Here is a 16,721-nt window from a genome sequence, read left to right as displayed (position 1 = left end):
GAGAGTGAACTAAAGATTAGTGGTTTTAAAAAAACTGATGGCCCAATAGAATTGGGAAAATTTTGTTTGTTTGTTCATTGTTCAGTGTGTCTAATAGCTTACTACTCATTTTCTGCTCCTTTTTGGAAGGCCTACTTTGTTAAGGCAGTGGAAATAACAAGAGAAGACAGTGCTAAAGCATGCAAACTGCCATATATAAGCACAGTTGGAAGCAGAGATTTTGTGCATTGAGACAGAAAGACACCACGTCTTGAGTACATCTTGAGAAGGCCAGCTGGGCTTTGAGTTTGTAAGTCATCCAGGGGGTGTGTTATCTCCCAGATGCCTTGCCTGTTACATGGTGTCTCTGTGTAGAAGTTACATGGCTCTTTCCAAAAGAGTGGAAAAGTCTCTCATATCCCTTACAATCATTTTGCTCAGCTTTTGTCCTCTTTAGTCTCTCTGCCCTTTCTCCTCTGAAATATGTTGATGACAAACACTGGTATCATTAGTATGAGTTGAGAATGACATCAAGTGCCATATAAAGTAAATGTATAGAATGGTTGGAAACAGGTTGAGAAAGCTAGGAATTAACGAACCTATTCCAACCACATGTGGTACCCGTGTTTTATGTATGACTTAAGTGACTTTTTTTTTTTTTTTTAAAAGCAAGGGGAAACCATGGTGAATTTAGAAATGAGCGAGTGATAAGCCTGAAGACTTTTGCAGAATTTTGAATTTGAATGGAGATAGCCTTGGAGACTGCAGAACACATATAATGACCCTGCTTGCTCACTATGGAGCACTGCTGCCTTTCTCCTGACCCCAGTTCAGCATATAGCCAATAGAGGGCTCCATAATCTCCAGAATACCAGGAAAGGAAACAAATCTGAGGTCAGAGGGATTCAGGTTCAGGCGGGTTCCGGCTGTGGCTGTCTAGGAGATGGCTGTGGAAGAATGCTGGGCAAAGATCTAGCAAGTTGCCGGTAGGGGAGCTAGTAGTAGTAACCAGAGCAGGAGAATGCAGGCATAAGGACAGTAGGGAGTCCCACGAGCAATTGTGATCGCTAAAGCAGTCTTGCCTAGGTTGTTTGCATCTCTGTTTCTGGCAGCCAACTCTAAGTTTATGTGCCACAGGACATGCTACCAGTCAGCTAGAGGGGATCAAAACATTCACAGTGACATGCTGCAGTGGGGTGGAATTACAGTATACTTTGGGTACACATTGAGAGAGGGCATGCATTTGCTTTCACACTCCAGTGACAAATACATATTGAATTGTCACACCATCTAATCAATATATTGAGAGTAGAATTCATATCAAACCCACTGCTGGATGGGCTTTCTTCCCCCAACTTTTACATAAGCAGTATCTCAAGAGGACCCAACACTTCGGTGTCTGTTCATAAATTCCTTTTATATTGGAGACCCTACAACCATATTAACAGATTGTACAGATGCAGACTTACAAAGAGTTCTCAATAGACTTTTGCTCCTGTTCAGCTAGTGCTTTTAAAAAGTAGTAAATTAATAGATCAGTAAGAGGCTGGGATAGATCAGGCATAGTGATGGTGCAGAGTGAAGAGGGAGTTCTCTCTACAGCACAACACCTAACTCAACCCTAAACATTCCAGTTTACCTCACAAAAGTACAGTTCGTTAATCTTGGTCCACAAGTGACGTTCTATTACGTTTATAGTAATACTTAAACAAAACACACTTTCTAGCTATATCATCACTTAGTGAACTGCAACTGTACATGTCTCATAACGTTCTAAGACCTATGCACCCTCAATTTTTTTTTAATTGAAACCAATGTCTGTCCATTTCCCCAATCCTTCCTCCGTGATTGGGTCAGAACTAAGAATTAGCTGAACAGCTGGAGTAAAATGATCAAACAGTCTTAACTGTCTTCATATTTCACACATTACATGTAAATGTTGCATCCTCCCCTCTGCATGTGTGTGACCTGCAATGTATCTATGCTTCATATATCTAGGTTGTTTCTCCAAACTTATGAGAAACCCAGCTCTGATCCAGACCATTGGGCACTTCCTTTGGGAACACCGGACTCCTCTACCTTCTGTATTTACCTACCACAGGGTTGTCTATAGTGTTCCTCACCATGGTATCAAAGAGCTTGTTTCATCAAAATGTAGATAAAACGTACATTAATATGCCCGCATTATTTCTTTTAATCTCTTCTAAGGGGAGAATATCTTAGTCTGCCCAGTGATCTAGCAGCACTGGTGCGTTACTCTGGTACGTAAAGAAACCTGGTTTGAGCAGTAGCATTCTGGCTTGTGTCATACTCTGGGCTTTGGAGGTCTATCATGTGGCTGTAGGAGATACCAGTGGTGTTTTGGATAGAGTGCTGACTCTATCTAAGCAAAACCCACTTGGCCAGCTGGTTAACAGAGAGATTAATGACAGCCTGGGAGGCCAGCTTTCCAGCATTCTGGCCAGAGGACGAACATCATGATCACTACAGCAGCTGGCTTGGAAAGGAAGGAAATTGGGAGAATAAATCTGCATGCTTTGAAAGCCCAGGTAGCCTATGCCCATGCTTTGGTGTCCTCTGCCTGCACACCTGCCCCTTGATTAAAAATGAAACTAGACTGCATTTATCGTAGATGTACGAATAGTTGCACTTGACTACATCAGGCAAGCTTTTGGGCCACATCAGGAGAAGCCCAGTTCTATCAAGTGCAAAAATGAAATATATATTCTGCACATGAGTCTGAGGCTAAAAACCTCACTGTCCTTAATGGCCGAGTCATATGTACCAAATCCTAGCATGGGAGGGGGAAAATCAGCTGATTTCTTTTCTTTTTTGAGGGCTTGGGCTGGGTGGGAGGGTGTTACATCATCATATTTAAGGTTCAAAGGCTTAGAGTCTGGGTCACTATCTGATTAGGTGTAATAATTCCAGAGGATGGCTTTACCTGGATCTGTGAGGAGATTCAACTCTGGAACATCTATGAAATCTTTATTCTGTGAAACTTGAATAGAAAGAGTACAGAAATCCGCCTGTAGTTCCAGTGAGTGTGCCTTTACAAAGGATCAGCATAGCTCCAATGAGGGTGAGAAGCAGCAGCATAAGGGCTTCCTCAAACAGTCAGGAAAATCTATCCTGAAATTTAGGAAAGGTTTTTCCAAAAGCTGAACGGTACACTTACTAAGACAAGTAACTCAGAGGAATTTATACACACTCTCTCTTTCTCTCTCCTGCTGTTATGTAACACTTCTGAAAACACTTCTGCATAGCCGCTTTAATCAGCAACCCTCCCTCTAGGCCTCAAGATTCCACAAAACCCAATTAACAGAGATGAGAAAGCTCTAGTATGTATACATATGAAATTTCAGTAGGCTAATGGAGACTTAATATCATAGAGCCTGCCCTAAAGTAAAACTTGCATCTGAAATCTACAGTTAGCCTCCTAGAGGAAGACAACATGGCTGATTATAATTTTTTATTAAATAGGGATAAAACATCTAGGTTTGCTAGATTTGGCTTTAGTGCGCTTCCACAGATGAGAGTTCTGCTCGATGACCCATGTTTGTGGTATAAACATTGTAGACAATGCAGTCCACATCATAGCATTAAGGAATTGTAACCAACTGCAAAAAATAAAATATTAAAGTTGCATGAGCAAAAATAATTTGAGATGATCCACTTGCAAATTTATGTAAAACAAAGCCAAAAATAGACTAGGTATTAGGTGGATTTGGGGCTTATACCTTCTCATTAAAGAAGATAATTCAAGATTTGATCTAATTAGCACATTCAATATTCAGCACATTCTACCCAGGGCTCCAGATGTTTCATACTTTACTAACTTAGTACCACAGCTGTTAATTTAAATTTAATCCAAATGAGCCATTCTGAGGTAGACCCCTGTAAATAAGATGTAATTTATTTTTAATGGTAGCCTTATATATAATAAATAATATAGATGAAATATTCAAAAGGGAAGTGGAGCTAAGACTTTGTTTGACCCAATCCCACCCCTTCAAAAGTAGAAGCAGAAATATCTATACTTCATTTGCACCAGTTGTACAATACTCCTTCCTGTTATCATACTACTTATGGCTTAGCTGCATGTTGTTAAGACTTTTGTACTATTTTGCCTATCATGCTGTTTACTTGAAAATTTGACTTTTACCTCTTGTGATATGCAAGTGTGGGTGGGTGATGGTGGATTTTTTTTGTTTTGTTTTTGGTTTTAAGAGTTAGAGCAGTAGTCTGTCTTAAACAAGGGCTTGAAAACGGGGCTAAGCAGCTTCCATTTGGACTTCAAAAACTTTTCTTCTGAGTAAATACTGAGAATGGGTCTGTTTTAAAGTTCAGGTCTAGAAACAATATCTAGAAAGGAAAGCAGAGGATTGGGTGGGATGCTGGAAACACAGGTGAGTATCTAGCTGTAAAAAATGTGGCTCAAAGCTGCTGCTGTGAAGTGGGGTGTGTGTGTTTGGTGGGTTTTTTTAATACCACCAGATTCTGCAAAGGGCTCATTATCTCCCACTGTGAGCCAGCATGATCAAAGCCCTGGGAAAGGTCAGGCAGTCCTGTAGGACTGACACTCTGCTGCCTGCTAGCACTGTTCCATCCCACACAGTAGAAGCTTCAGCAACTAACTGAAATCTTTTATCTCATTACTGAGTGAGTCTACAGATTAGCAGGCCTGGCCTTACCCTGAAGTCTAGAGCATGAAACACCTGGCCTGGGTTTTCTGAGGAGGCAAAGCATCCCCCTCCCTGTATATATCTGTATCTATGGAGGAGGCAGCATTTCCTTCCTCAGACTTTAAAAAAAAAAAAAAGGCACAAAAATAGCATGCTGTGAGAAGAGGATGTATCCTTTTGATATGTTGTAGCAACTGAATAATGTAGACTTCTAAGGATCTGTTTATGCATCTTCCCTCTGTGTTGGATTATAGAGTTCTGGATTCCAATTCCAGAATTTAGTTTACAAACCTGAGAAGTTCTCCAATAGATGAATGGTCCTAATCTATCTTGCATTGTTTTGATAGACTCAGGTACAATATTGGTCTCTTGCCGACTGTCCTACAAGGACAGCAATTGTTAAAGTATGTGTGGGAGGAGAGAAGGGCTGTAGAGAGGAAAGAGTGTGTTGAGATAGTTAGCTGAAGTGGTTTTAAGGCTTGGCTTAAATGCAGTTTTTGTATCTAACTAATTAGTAGAAAAAATGATGTGGGTAAATAGATGCAGCCCCATAGCACAGGCAGTTATACTGGTATAAAGGGTTTATGGTGGTATAGCAAGCACCTTAAGGCAATACCTACACTACTGTGTATGTGGGTATAACTTATATGTGAATAAACCCCTTGAGTGAACAAAGTTACATCAACATAAGTGCTGGCGTTGGAGGGAGAGCTTCTCCCACCAACATAGCTACTGCATCTCGTGGAGGTGGTTTTATTATGCCAGCAAGAGAGCTCTCTCCCATTGCCATTGACCATCTTCACACGTGCTGCAGTGGCGTAGCTGTGCCGCTGTAGCACATCTGGTGAAGACAAGCCCTTATACCGCTGTACTTGTGCCCACAGTAAGGAGTTGCACCTGCTTACATTAGCACAAAAACTGTGTAGACATGTCCTTAAACTGGTTCTAGATAAATATGCCTGGCCTCAGTATTGTGGGGGTGATTTTTAGTCCTCTAGGGAACTCACTGTTTTATATTATCCAACTATGCTTTGTCCACACCAACTAGGCAAACTGTAACTAGTGTCAGCCTTAACTAGTTTAAAACTGTCTTTTTAAAACCCAGTTTAGCATTCACTGTTCTTTCCAGTTTCATTCTCAAATGTGGAGGATTAACAGATTTCTTTGCCTGCTTTTCATGAAGTGCTGTAGTGTTGGTGCTGACATAGGACATCTAATGAAGATGTGTTGGGATCCTTACATTTGTGAAGCAGACTCTTTCTAGACTGGGCATGAGGAGTAGAAATAAAAAATTCAAGAAATGTGGTGAGAGAATGGGTACCAGCATATGAAAATTTACAGGGCAAGAGGCATTTTTTGCTAGGAATGGGCAAAACTGATTGTTCCAGCCAATCAACTTGAAATCTTGTCAGTCTTAACTTAAAGATCGTTTCAGTTGCTTCAGAATCCCCCTGCTAATTTCTGTGGTTTCATGATTGCATTTTTAAAAAAAAATATCTGCCTTTTGCTGAGTGCTAAATAACTCAGGGAAACTGTCTACATACAAAGTGCTGTCAAATGCATACAGCAAACTGAAAGGCATTCTCCGCTCTCTTTTAGGTTTTTTTGTTTTTAAATATGCAGACAGCAGTGTGATTAAGTTAGGAATGTTCCTTCTTAAAATAAGAACTAAATGTTGAACTGCCACTGAAATCTGAGAATGGTAGGCTAAAGAACGTCCTTCCTCTCTGAGGAACATGGGAGGATCTGACGTGTCCCCTGATCCTGGCTTCAGCTTTCTGAAATACTCTTTATTTAAAAAGACTCTGCTGATTGTGCTGAAAAAAGATTGGCTAAAAACTACAAGTCTTTTGGTGGGTTGGGCCAGCAGCACAACCCCTTCCATGCCTTTTGGTTTATGGTCCCAGACCTCAATTAATGACTACTCCTAATTGCTTTCCTAGAAGCTTGACTCTTTCAAAGCCAGACTTTTTTTCCTTATTATGATACAGCTTTTGTGTATGGATGCTGATCCTTTTGCAAGAGCGTCTCAGTAATATATAAGCAAACATCTTGCCCTCTTCCCCCATTTCATCTCCAGTTATGGGATAGAACCTGTCACTCCCAGGTCACTGGCTCAAATCTGGCTAACATTGGTAGTGGCAAATAACATGGTTATTGGATAGTGACTGTCATGGACTGTACAGCGCTTATTAAGGCACAATTGGGCTCCACAGTGGTTGGTCACCAAACTCCACCACAATATCAGTGTTTTGCTACGTGACAGCTATGTAGTGGCCTATGGGAAACGAATGAATTTCAATACAGTTTTATAGTGCAAAAGGGAAAAAACACCCCAAAAAAAAGGACAAATTGGCTCTTAAGACAGCCAAAGACACTGACAACTGAGAGTTTAGTCTGCAAAGAAAAATGTCTGAACCCAGGTTCTGCTAATGCAGATTCCCCTCCTTGTATAGAAGAGGTCTAGGAGACCCGCTGAAAAGTGAACCCATTGCCATTAGAGGTAGTCCCTCGGGGTTCATATTGGGTCACCTTATTAGCAGGGTAACAAGGTGAAATTTACACTGGATTTCAGTCTCCAAGCCTTTCAAGCTAGCACTTTTATGAATTGCACCCCTCTTTCCTTGTTCTTTTTGGATTTTTTTAAATCCTTGCACTCAATAATTGTTTTACCGCTCATCTGTCCCATGTGGGGGAGAGATCTTTCAAGCTTGTAGGCTCTGCTCACTCATCAGTCACTTTTTTCTGTTTTTCCTCCACAAACAATCAAGTATCTCTACCTTCCTGGGCTACCTAAAATATCTTTCCACTTTTTTTTGTCAAAACAAGATATAAGTAGAGGCTGTAAGAGATGGCAAGATGAATAATAGTGTGGTGCCTGCTTGCCAATCTTAACACTTTCTCACGTGTTCAGCTTTTTAAAAGCTGGATTGGTTGTACTTTTTTTTTAAAAAACATGGGTTTGTTTTTATTTTTTGTTTCTTTCTAATTTCAGCCTGGCTAAGACCTTTATGTGCTAAACATTTTAGCCTAGAACAAATGAAAGCACTGACAGAAATCCTGACTCTTTAAACTCCTTGCAGTGGTGACAGCACTGTTTTAATGTGTAGAATAAATGTGAGAATCCAGATCTGGTGATGAGGAAGAAGTGTGAAAATCTTTTAAAGCAAGAATATCCCTTATTGAAGATTATTATAATATTTAGTGACCTCCTGTAGCTCTGTGTGAAATGAAGAGAGATTTAAAAAAACCTAACAGTTTAATGCCTTTAAAAAGCTGTATTGGTACATGCTAATTTTTTGCCTGATAAACTGTTTTTTGCAATGTGCGTCTCACAATATGCTTCTCTTTCTCCCGAAAGCCTACTATGGCCTTTGTATATAAATTACTAAGGAGGGAAACAGTTATGATGAAAATGATCCATCCTCCTCACATATTTAGGATAAGGTGCATGAAAAATTGAAAGAACCATTTGTAATGGAAGGATAAGGGTGAACTTCAGAAGTCTCTTTTTAAAAGCATAATTCATACTTATAATGTTTTAAGAGTTTTCTAGGATTGACTTTGGTCTGTAATTATATCTATTAATGCAAGCAGTAGTCTGTATACAACAGAAGTACATCCAGTAGGGTTGATTACTAAAGACCTGAATTAAAAAAAACTAAACATCACAAAAAGACCTTACATTGTTTGTGCCAGACAAGTTGATACAGTTTTACTTTACAGTGGGCAAAGGTTAGAATTGTTTAACTCTTCAAACTTTTAAAGTGTTTTTTTCCTTTAAATTTGAAAAGGCAGCTCTTGAATAAGAAATTAAGCCTAGCAGCAGGCAGGAAGGTCTGACATAGAATTTAAAAGGCATCACGTGTGTTGTGTCATACCAACAACTTTTTTTAAAGCCCTCTGGCCAATGGGATGAAAGAGCTCAGGAGTAACAGAATGAATAGACTGGAGGGGAGGAAAAAGGTGGAGGTGTGGAGACGCACTGCTGCAGTCTCAACTATCTTGAAGTTTGTTCATGCCTCTCCCTCTAGGTGCTTGATGTGGCAGATCATGGTCTAGCAGGCAGATATGGCATATACAGCATTCAAGCAGCAGGAGCATGCAACTGCCAGCAGGAAAGAGTCAGGGCTTTTAAGGCTCTGATTAAGGCTGATCCTTAATTAACAGATGTACATCGTGGGTCCTCTGGACCCCTTTTTCCTGCCTTGAAAAAACATTTTGGCTTCTAATGATGATTGAAAATAGTCTGGTCCTGTCTAGGCACTCCAGTTACAGGGGGAACCCAAGTAAGACCTGTGAGATCCTGTTTGTCCACCATGGGGTTTTCTTTCTACCAGAGTCAAGGCCTAAACATAAAAGGAAGAGTGTTATTTTTGTTACAGGACTGAGGTACAGTTGGGCTCCTATGTAAAACTAAGCAACAGCAACTAGAAAAGCATTCCAGGTAAACCTCAGGGTTAATACCCCTGAGAATTCATATGGTTAATGTGGAAGAGGAAGGGATACAGAGTAAACGAAATTGAAGTTAAACAGATGCTAAGATCAATTAAGACATTTGGTTTTGGTAATGCTGAGAGACTGAAAGTTTGTTCTTTCCAATGTACTATAAAGTTGACTTGTTGGGTATTGAAGAGTGTAACATTTCTTAATTAACTTGTTAATGTTGGAGATGTATTCTTAGTGAAGATGGGTGAATCTCAAACACTTAGCTAGCAGGTCAGCATTCAGATGTGTATCCAAACTCTGAGCTACTGAATTGTTAAGCAAGCCTCAATCAACTCCTTCCTTAGCATTGGGAGACCATTGCAAAAATTCTTATCTTTGCCACAAGACCAGTGTCTAGGTACGGCACATATAGAATACATTCTGCTCCAGCAGCATATAGCACACGAGTGATTGTGTGTGTGTGTGATCGCACGCATATGAATCCTTCTCAAACCACTCCTTTTTTTCTTTTGCCGCCCTCTCTTCCCTGCACAATTTCATGGACCTGCCCAGTGGGTCAAAGATATTCTGTGCTTGACTCCGATACTCACAAAAAACTCTCACTGAAATATCTCCTTTACATGTAAAATGGAAATGTTAATAGAATTTTCTCTAAAAACAGTTCCAAGTGCTCTACTCTGCAAGATGCTGAGTGTTCTGGCCCCTGTCCAGCAAAGCACATAAGCACATACACAACTTTAAGCACATTAATCTCGACTTCCCTTGTTACTTACTCTCTATCAGCATTCCACGTTAATACAAGTGGTGGAGAGATAGTATGTTCACACTGGGTAAAAGCATTGGGCTAGATATCTTGGATTTCAATTGGTAACTAATGAGCTAATTTATCTGTAGAGGTTATTAGCCAGATTATCAGTCACCATATATAGTATGTGGGTTACAAGTCATCTTCTACCTGTAGATTTAATGCCCCTTCCATATAAAAGTACCTAAACTCTTCCAAATTATTCTTGTTCATCTCTTATCAACATAATTAAGATGCGGTTACAAATCAAATCAGCATCTTTTTCTTGTCACAATTGAACTCTGATAGAAATGTCCTGTTCTCAAATTCCACATCTTTTCAACAGGTTTTTGCAGTTCTTACAAATTTGTATATAATTCAGTAGAAAATTAATCCTGGCAATAAATGTATGTAGGAAGATTCAAATAACCTGTCTAAAAGAGAGAATTCTTTAATAGAAGAACTAAAGTAGAGCTCTGTTGGGTTAATTTCTATTACATTCTGCAGAACTATTCCACAGAAGGCACAACAACTTCTAATATTTGCAGATGTTTTACCTCCAGATGTGCAGCGTGCAGTGTCAATCCTAATGAAGCTTTAGTAGGCTGCTGCTTTTGGTGTAATCATTTATACCTTTTGGAGGATTTTTTCAGTTTAAAATGAATATTTTATTTTAAGCCATTGGACCATCTTGACCATATCCAGTGATGGATGTCTAATGAGATGACTTTTTTTACCTCCAATAAATGATTATATTGTCTGCACTGATGTATGCTAAGACTTGATGCGCTAAATCGTCGGTCATTAGAAGATTCCATCAGGGAAGAAGTCAAATCACTTAGAGCTGAGACTTAAGACTTTTTTAAAACCCAAATTTGCATGTTATTGGATAAATCTGTTAATACGATTTAACTAGACTCAAAGTTAGTTTAAAAACTTTTTTTTTTTTTTTTTACTTAGTGTATGCAGGGTCAGTGTCTACAGAAGTCTTGAATTTCAATAAACTGACCCTCTGCTTCCCTTTTTCCCCTTCATATATTATGCGACCGGCATGTTAACTACATTGAACATGATCCTAAGACTTGTGACACTACACAATATAATCAAGACTCTGTGTACTATGCTTCAAGCAGATGTGGATTCTGTGGCAGATTCAGAGCAGGTCTAGATGGTGGTAGAAATACCAGTGTCTGCCCGTACTTTGAATACCAGCATCGTTATGAATACATTCATCTTTATTTTCCCACAGTGTTGTAATACCATTGTATATCATTGTAAGACACCAGGAATTTCATTCTAAGTATTCATTTTATTGTCTTGACATGACTTGTCTGTTGCTGGATCAGCCTCTAGTGTTTGAGAATCTTTTATTAAGCCACCCAATCCTAAACTGCAGGACTCCAAGATTTAGAAGATAATAGCCCTGAAAATGTTTCTGCCCTCATGTCTAAAGATTATCAAGACACTTATTATTAACAACTTCAATTGCACAATTAAATTATATTCAGTATGTAAAACTTGAAGCCTCTTAACCTCTTGAACTTAAGGATATGAACAGCCGCATGGGATAAGCATATTGGCTAGCTGTATCTGGTACAACAACATTGAAAAGGCACCTAAGTGGTCATAATTAGGCTTTAAATCTAATGCCCCTATAAGATGAAAGTAATAATACATTTGCACCTCTCTTAGAGCTATTTGTGAATCTGCAGACCAGACTGAACCACAGCAGCCTTGATAATATAAACATATGCAGTCTTTTCTGGGCTAGAAATGCTAAAAATTCTTTAAAGAAAACAACATAACTTGGTGAGATTACATATTCTTAAATATGCAGCCTTTGCAGCTGCACATTTTTCACCCCAGGGTGATGGGTGCCCTATCCCAATGCTGACCAACAAAGTACCTGGTTTCCTGCCACAGCATGTAGTCCACATCCTCACTTCAATAAATCCAGCATTGGCTCCCAGTCAGCTTTATATGCCAGTTTAAGGCATTGGTCCCAATCCTGATTGTATCTGGAGTTTGGTCCATTAATTGCTTTGAAGACCAAATTTCAATCTGTAAACCACCAAGATAACTGTGCTCCTCTGAGACAATAAAAATAACAAAGCCCAGGACCAAGGGTATGAGAGTGGAGGGTCAAACCACCTTGAATTGAGGGGATCTTCCTATAGCTTGATGGGGAGAGGAAGGTTAGATAAGGGAGGAGTTGGAAAGAAGCAGAATGAGAGTTTGGAAAGAAGGTAGCATGGTGGCAGAAGGGTCTATAACCACTAGAGCACATCCACATGCAGAACTTGGAATTGAACCTAGGAATCCTGGGTCTCTACGTTCCTCTGCCGTGGAATCCTCTGGCAGAGGCTCTTCCACATGGAGGATAACACCTCATTACTACTACAAGTTAATCCCTTTTCTCCAGTGGCAGAGAAGCCTGTGCTGCAGTTCTAAAGTTCCAAACTCTGCTGATGACCCAAGTTGGGGGTCAAAAAGATTCCATGTAATTTTGGTTTTTTTAGTTCTTTTTAAAAAAAAGGAAATAACATTATTGTAAACAGATTTTAAATGTAAAGGTTTCAAAGTAAAAACCTATGAAATGCCAGAACTGAGGTTGCCCATGTGGGAAAAAGATATGTGAAACATAATTAAAGACTATCTTAGAATACATGTATAAGGGGGCTGAATTAAGGATGCGCAGGCAACATTAATTCTGACATTCCTAACTTGAGTGCTTGACTTTGCAACCTTGATGTTGTTTTAACATAGATATGTTTATACCTTTTCTAATATAAACTATATTAAGGCTGAACAAGACTAAAGGAATCACTATTTAAAAATACTGATTTTAAAATAAATATTTAATCGGTGTTCAAATTGCAGGGTATTTCCTGGAAGTTAATGCTATATGCTGACAATGAAAGATAAATGCTTAGATATGAGGACTATTTTTAATAAGTGATGTAGTTTACATTGTAAATATAAATCTTTTCTAGAGAGTGAATGCCCTGTATATTAGGCACTGGGACAGTGCAATCAACTTGTCAGCATTCCATTCCTTTGTGAATCGTTACTTTCAAAACTATCAGATCTTACAACATTCTGTGTGTAAACTCATGGCATATTAATGATGATCTGTAAATGGGAGTGGGCTTGTGCCCTTTGATAGAAGGGCCTAAAGTTGTTTGTTCAGGCCTCTTATGTTCTACAGTAGAAATTCAGGCTTTGTGAAGACTGATTGAAGACCAAGTCAATTTTTGATCTCTTGCAAGTTCATAAGTTCCTTCAGGTGGCAAGGAATTTCTAATTAAGCTGTTTAAAATCATTCATTTAACTCCAGTGCCTACTAAACACTTGGAATAAAGCTTGTCTCCTATGCCTTTTTAAGATGTGAGTTCACATAAACATATCTGAGATGCTATTTCTCCCCCACTCCCCCACCTCGTCAATGGTCATCCAACAAAACCAAAGAGGGCCAGATTATTTTTAAATCTTAGCACTATTAATAAACAAGTAGCATGATAATGGCAAAAGAGCACAAACTCACTGAAAAAAAAATCCTTTACATATCACCTTAGTATAATTTTGCTATTTCCTCTCTGATGTACAATCTGAACCAATTAGTAGATACTCTAAACTGACCAACTAGGTGGTATTTATCCTAGTCTTTATCAACTTTTTTCATGTTTTTTCTTCATTCTTTGTCCATAGTGCTCCCCTGCTTCCTTTGGTGCTTCACTTACAGTACTGGGTGCTAACTGTATAGATCTTACAGAATGAATTCTTTTTTAGTCTGGCTTGCATTTACAAGTCTCACTCTTCCTAAGTGAGTATGTGTTGCCTTCATTTTCCAGCTCTTTACTCCATTATTTTTGTGCTTAAAACTGTGATATGTATGCTGGTCTATGTTCCCGGCCTATGTGTTGCAAACTCTATTCTGCCGGATTTAAAAATACCTGACTGCGAAGCACACCAACAGCAAGCAAATCCAAAGCTTCTTAAGTGACCCACCTCGTGTCACTTTCGGCAGACCCACAGGTTTCTCATCCTTTCTCAACTGGCCATGCTGCAAATGCTCTCTCTCAGAGCTATAATAGTTATGGAGTAGAAAAATGCATAATAAGATCCAGTGGCTGGTAACTGAAGGCAGACCAATTCAGATAGTAATAAGGTGCAGGCTATTTAACAATGAGGGTAATTAACTACTGGAACAACTTACTTTGCAACATGGTGGATTCTCTAAACCTGAAATCTTTTATATATTCTCTTTCTAAAATCTATGGTCTATCCCAAAGAGAGGTCATGGGTTTTGGCCTGTGTTATGTCGGAAATCCAAATAAATGTTCATAATGGCTCTTCCAGCCTTGAAATCTATGAACCTGATAGTTCCAAAGTACAAATTTAGAGTTGTTGCCTCCAACCCTTCCTACATCCTGCCTTTCCTGCTATCCTCACCTTGTTCTCCTCACCCCCATTCTTCTGCTGAAGGGCTTTGCCGTCCGCTTCATCCACTCTCCTCCCCAACATTTCTGTCCCTTCCCTTTTGTCTGCCCTAAAACTTAGCTCATTGGGTGACTGGTAAAAGCATCTGTTTGGCTGCTGCTACCCTGACTGTCTTCCTAGGTGTTGCAGCTAGGGCCAGCTGCTACAGGGCTGCCCAGCAACAGGACAGCTAGAAGACAGGCAGGCTCCTTTAAATTAGTTACCAGCTGCTTTCTTCTGCTCCCTAGCAACAGCAGAAATTTCCTGCAATAAGGTAGAGATTTTTAGCACATTTCACTGCTCCTGGCTCGGATGGCCTGGCTGTTCCTCTCCTCTCCTCTTCCCCCCCCCCTCCTCTTGGTCTCCTATGCTATTGCAGATCCTTATCCTATCTTGCATAATGGGGTAGGGGGAAACCAACTTTTATGTTGAAACTATTCAAAAGCTCCAGATGGAGAGTGATATTGAACATCCAGCAATTCATTTACAAAATGAGCCTAGTTGCTTTGAATGAAGAGAATTACTGCACCTACAGAACCTCCTCTGCATAAAAATATAGGATTTGTCATACCATTTCAGACCACTTCTGTTCAAGCTGGGTAACCTACCTCTGTAGTGATTGCCTAATTCAGATAATACTCCCCCAAAAGGCCCCTGTAATTTACCTACCTGATTGTAACGGGGTGGAGAAGGAATTCCTTTCTCACTTTAGCAGGTGATCAGTTTATCCCCAGAAACATGAAATTTGGTTACTGTCAGTTGTTACAAAACTAACCAGCCCCTTATTTTGAAGTGGCTGCAGTATTAGACTGTTCTCCTGTAGCAGCAAATCCATGAATTGATACTTTTTCCTTTTTATTTATGAATTTACTGACCATTAATATATTTTGTCGTGTTAGGAAGCAGGGCAAAAGGGACTGATCAGTTTTTATTGTGGCTTTCATAATTTGGAATGTTTTCCTGAAGCCCCCACTGACTCTTCTACTTTACTGGGTAAATTAACCTAATTTTTTGTAGATACCCTTTATGTTAACCCTTGTTGCACCACTAACCATCTCTGTTGCCCTTGTCTGGTCCTCTTAATCTTTGCTACCCTTTTACTTAAGGTCAGGTGATCGAAAATGCAGTAATTCAGAGACTGCCATATATTTTGAGTATATCATTATTTTCTATTCCCTCTTTTTAAAATAATCTCTGCATGTCAGATCAAGAGCTCACATTCTTCAAACAGCTAGAAAAGGATATTTAGAATGAAAACTATATAAAAGTTATTACTGTCAATGTTTTTTAGGTGTTGAACTTTAGATATCTCAAGCTTGCCACACCTCTGCCATAATGTCCACAAAAAGCTACTAGCTAAACCTGCTAGGAGAGTGGTGAGTTGCAGTTACTCTGATACTGATCAGCTTATTATACCTATGTGTCTAGTTTATGCTAAAACATTCTATTCTTGTTATCCCCATCCTCTCCACCCATCTCCCAGCCCACTTGTTCATTTCACCCACCTGTTAAGTCTTGTCTCTGACTTGTAAAACCTTTGTGGCAATGGGACCCTGACCTCCTGAATGTCTTTAGGCTCCCCACCTCCTGCATTATTCAAAACTACATTCATCTTGGTCTTAACTTTATTGGAACAAAAACAAGTCCTCATATGCATAAACCTAAGTGTTTTCTAATCTATTACAATTCAGTCACTGTTTTGGTGGGAAGATTGGGATGATTTTCCTTGCTTTTGGAGTTGCCCCTCTCTGGTTCTGCTAAATCCTTCTTGCCAAAAGTAACTTACTCTTAAATATATAAGAGCACAAACACTTGCTCTTGGGATTGACTAAATTGGATACCAAGTGACAGATGGCTCTTTCTGCCTCTCTCCCCCCCCCCCAAATCTTTCTCAGGTGAGGAAATCCCCTCCCACAAGGTCTCTGTAATGCACTCACTATATATTTTTTTTCCAGAGGAGTTAGCTGAAATTTTACAAATGTTTATTTGTGAATTAAACTTTTAATTAAAGTGTCAAATATTGACTTTTTAAAAAAAAATTGGCAGCTTCATTTTCAGGAACAAAGCATGAATATTCCTTTCAAAGGGTATTGAACATGAATTTGCCAGCCAAGTGGTAGTGCCTCTCGTTGATAATGACTGCATGTTTTTAATTTGGATCAAATTAATAGATTTCCAGGTCCTTTTGGTCCTCTGCACGTACCTGCATCCTAGTCCATGACTTTTGTATGCGTGAGCTGTTTGTTAACACAGTAACAGTCTTTCACTGGCGATTGTTTAATCTGTAATTATAACTTTAACTGCATAAACATGCCTTGCTTGAGAAAAGAGAAAATACACTATAG

At 39.4% G+C, this 16,721-nt stretch overlaps 1 protein-coding gene and 1 long non-coding RNA gene across 4 annotated transcripts in view; one reads left to right on the top strand and one right to left on the bottom strand.

Moving 5' to 3' along the window:
- Nucleotides 1–16,721, top strand: part of LEF1 (lymphoid enhancer binding factor 1) — a 91,484-nt gene that overhangs the window by 28,129 nt on the left and 46,634 nt on the right. The gene's annotated exons all lie outside the window — the stretch shown is intronic.
- LOC137166459 (uncharacterized) lies at nucleotides 3,445–14,417 on the bottom strand. The gene is made up of 3 exons (XR_010923703.1): nucleotides 14,350–14,417; nucleotides 13,906–13,982; nucleotides 3,445–3,599 (listed from the first exon to the last, which is right to left on the bottom strand). It is a non-coding gene; the product is annotated as an uncharacterized lncRNA (long non-coding RNA).

Source organism: Emydura macquarii, unplaced genomic scaffold, assembly GCF_026122565.2.
Source record: "Emydura macquarii macquarii isolate MOO-44397 ecotype Brisbane River unplaced genomic scaffold, CSIRO-AGI_Emac_v2 contig_2863, whole genome shotgun sequence".
Taxonomy (NCBI): domain Eukaryota; kingdom Metazoa; phylum Chordata; order Testudines; family Chelidae; genus Emydura; species Emydura macquarii.
Note: the sequence above shows the minus strand (reverse complement) of the source record. Positions and strands in the feature narration are given on the sequence as shown.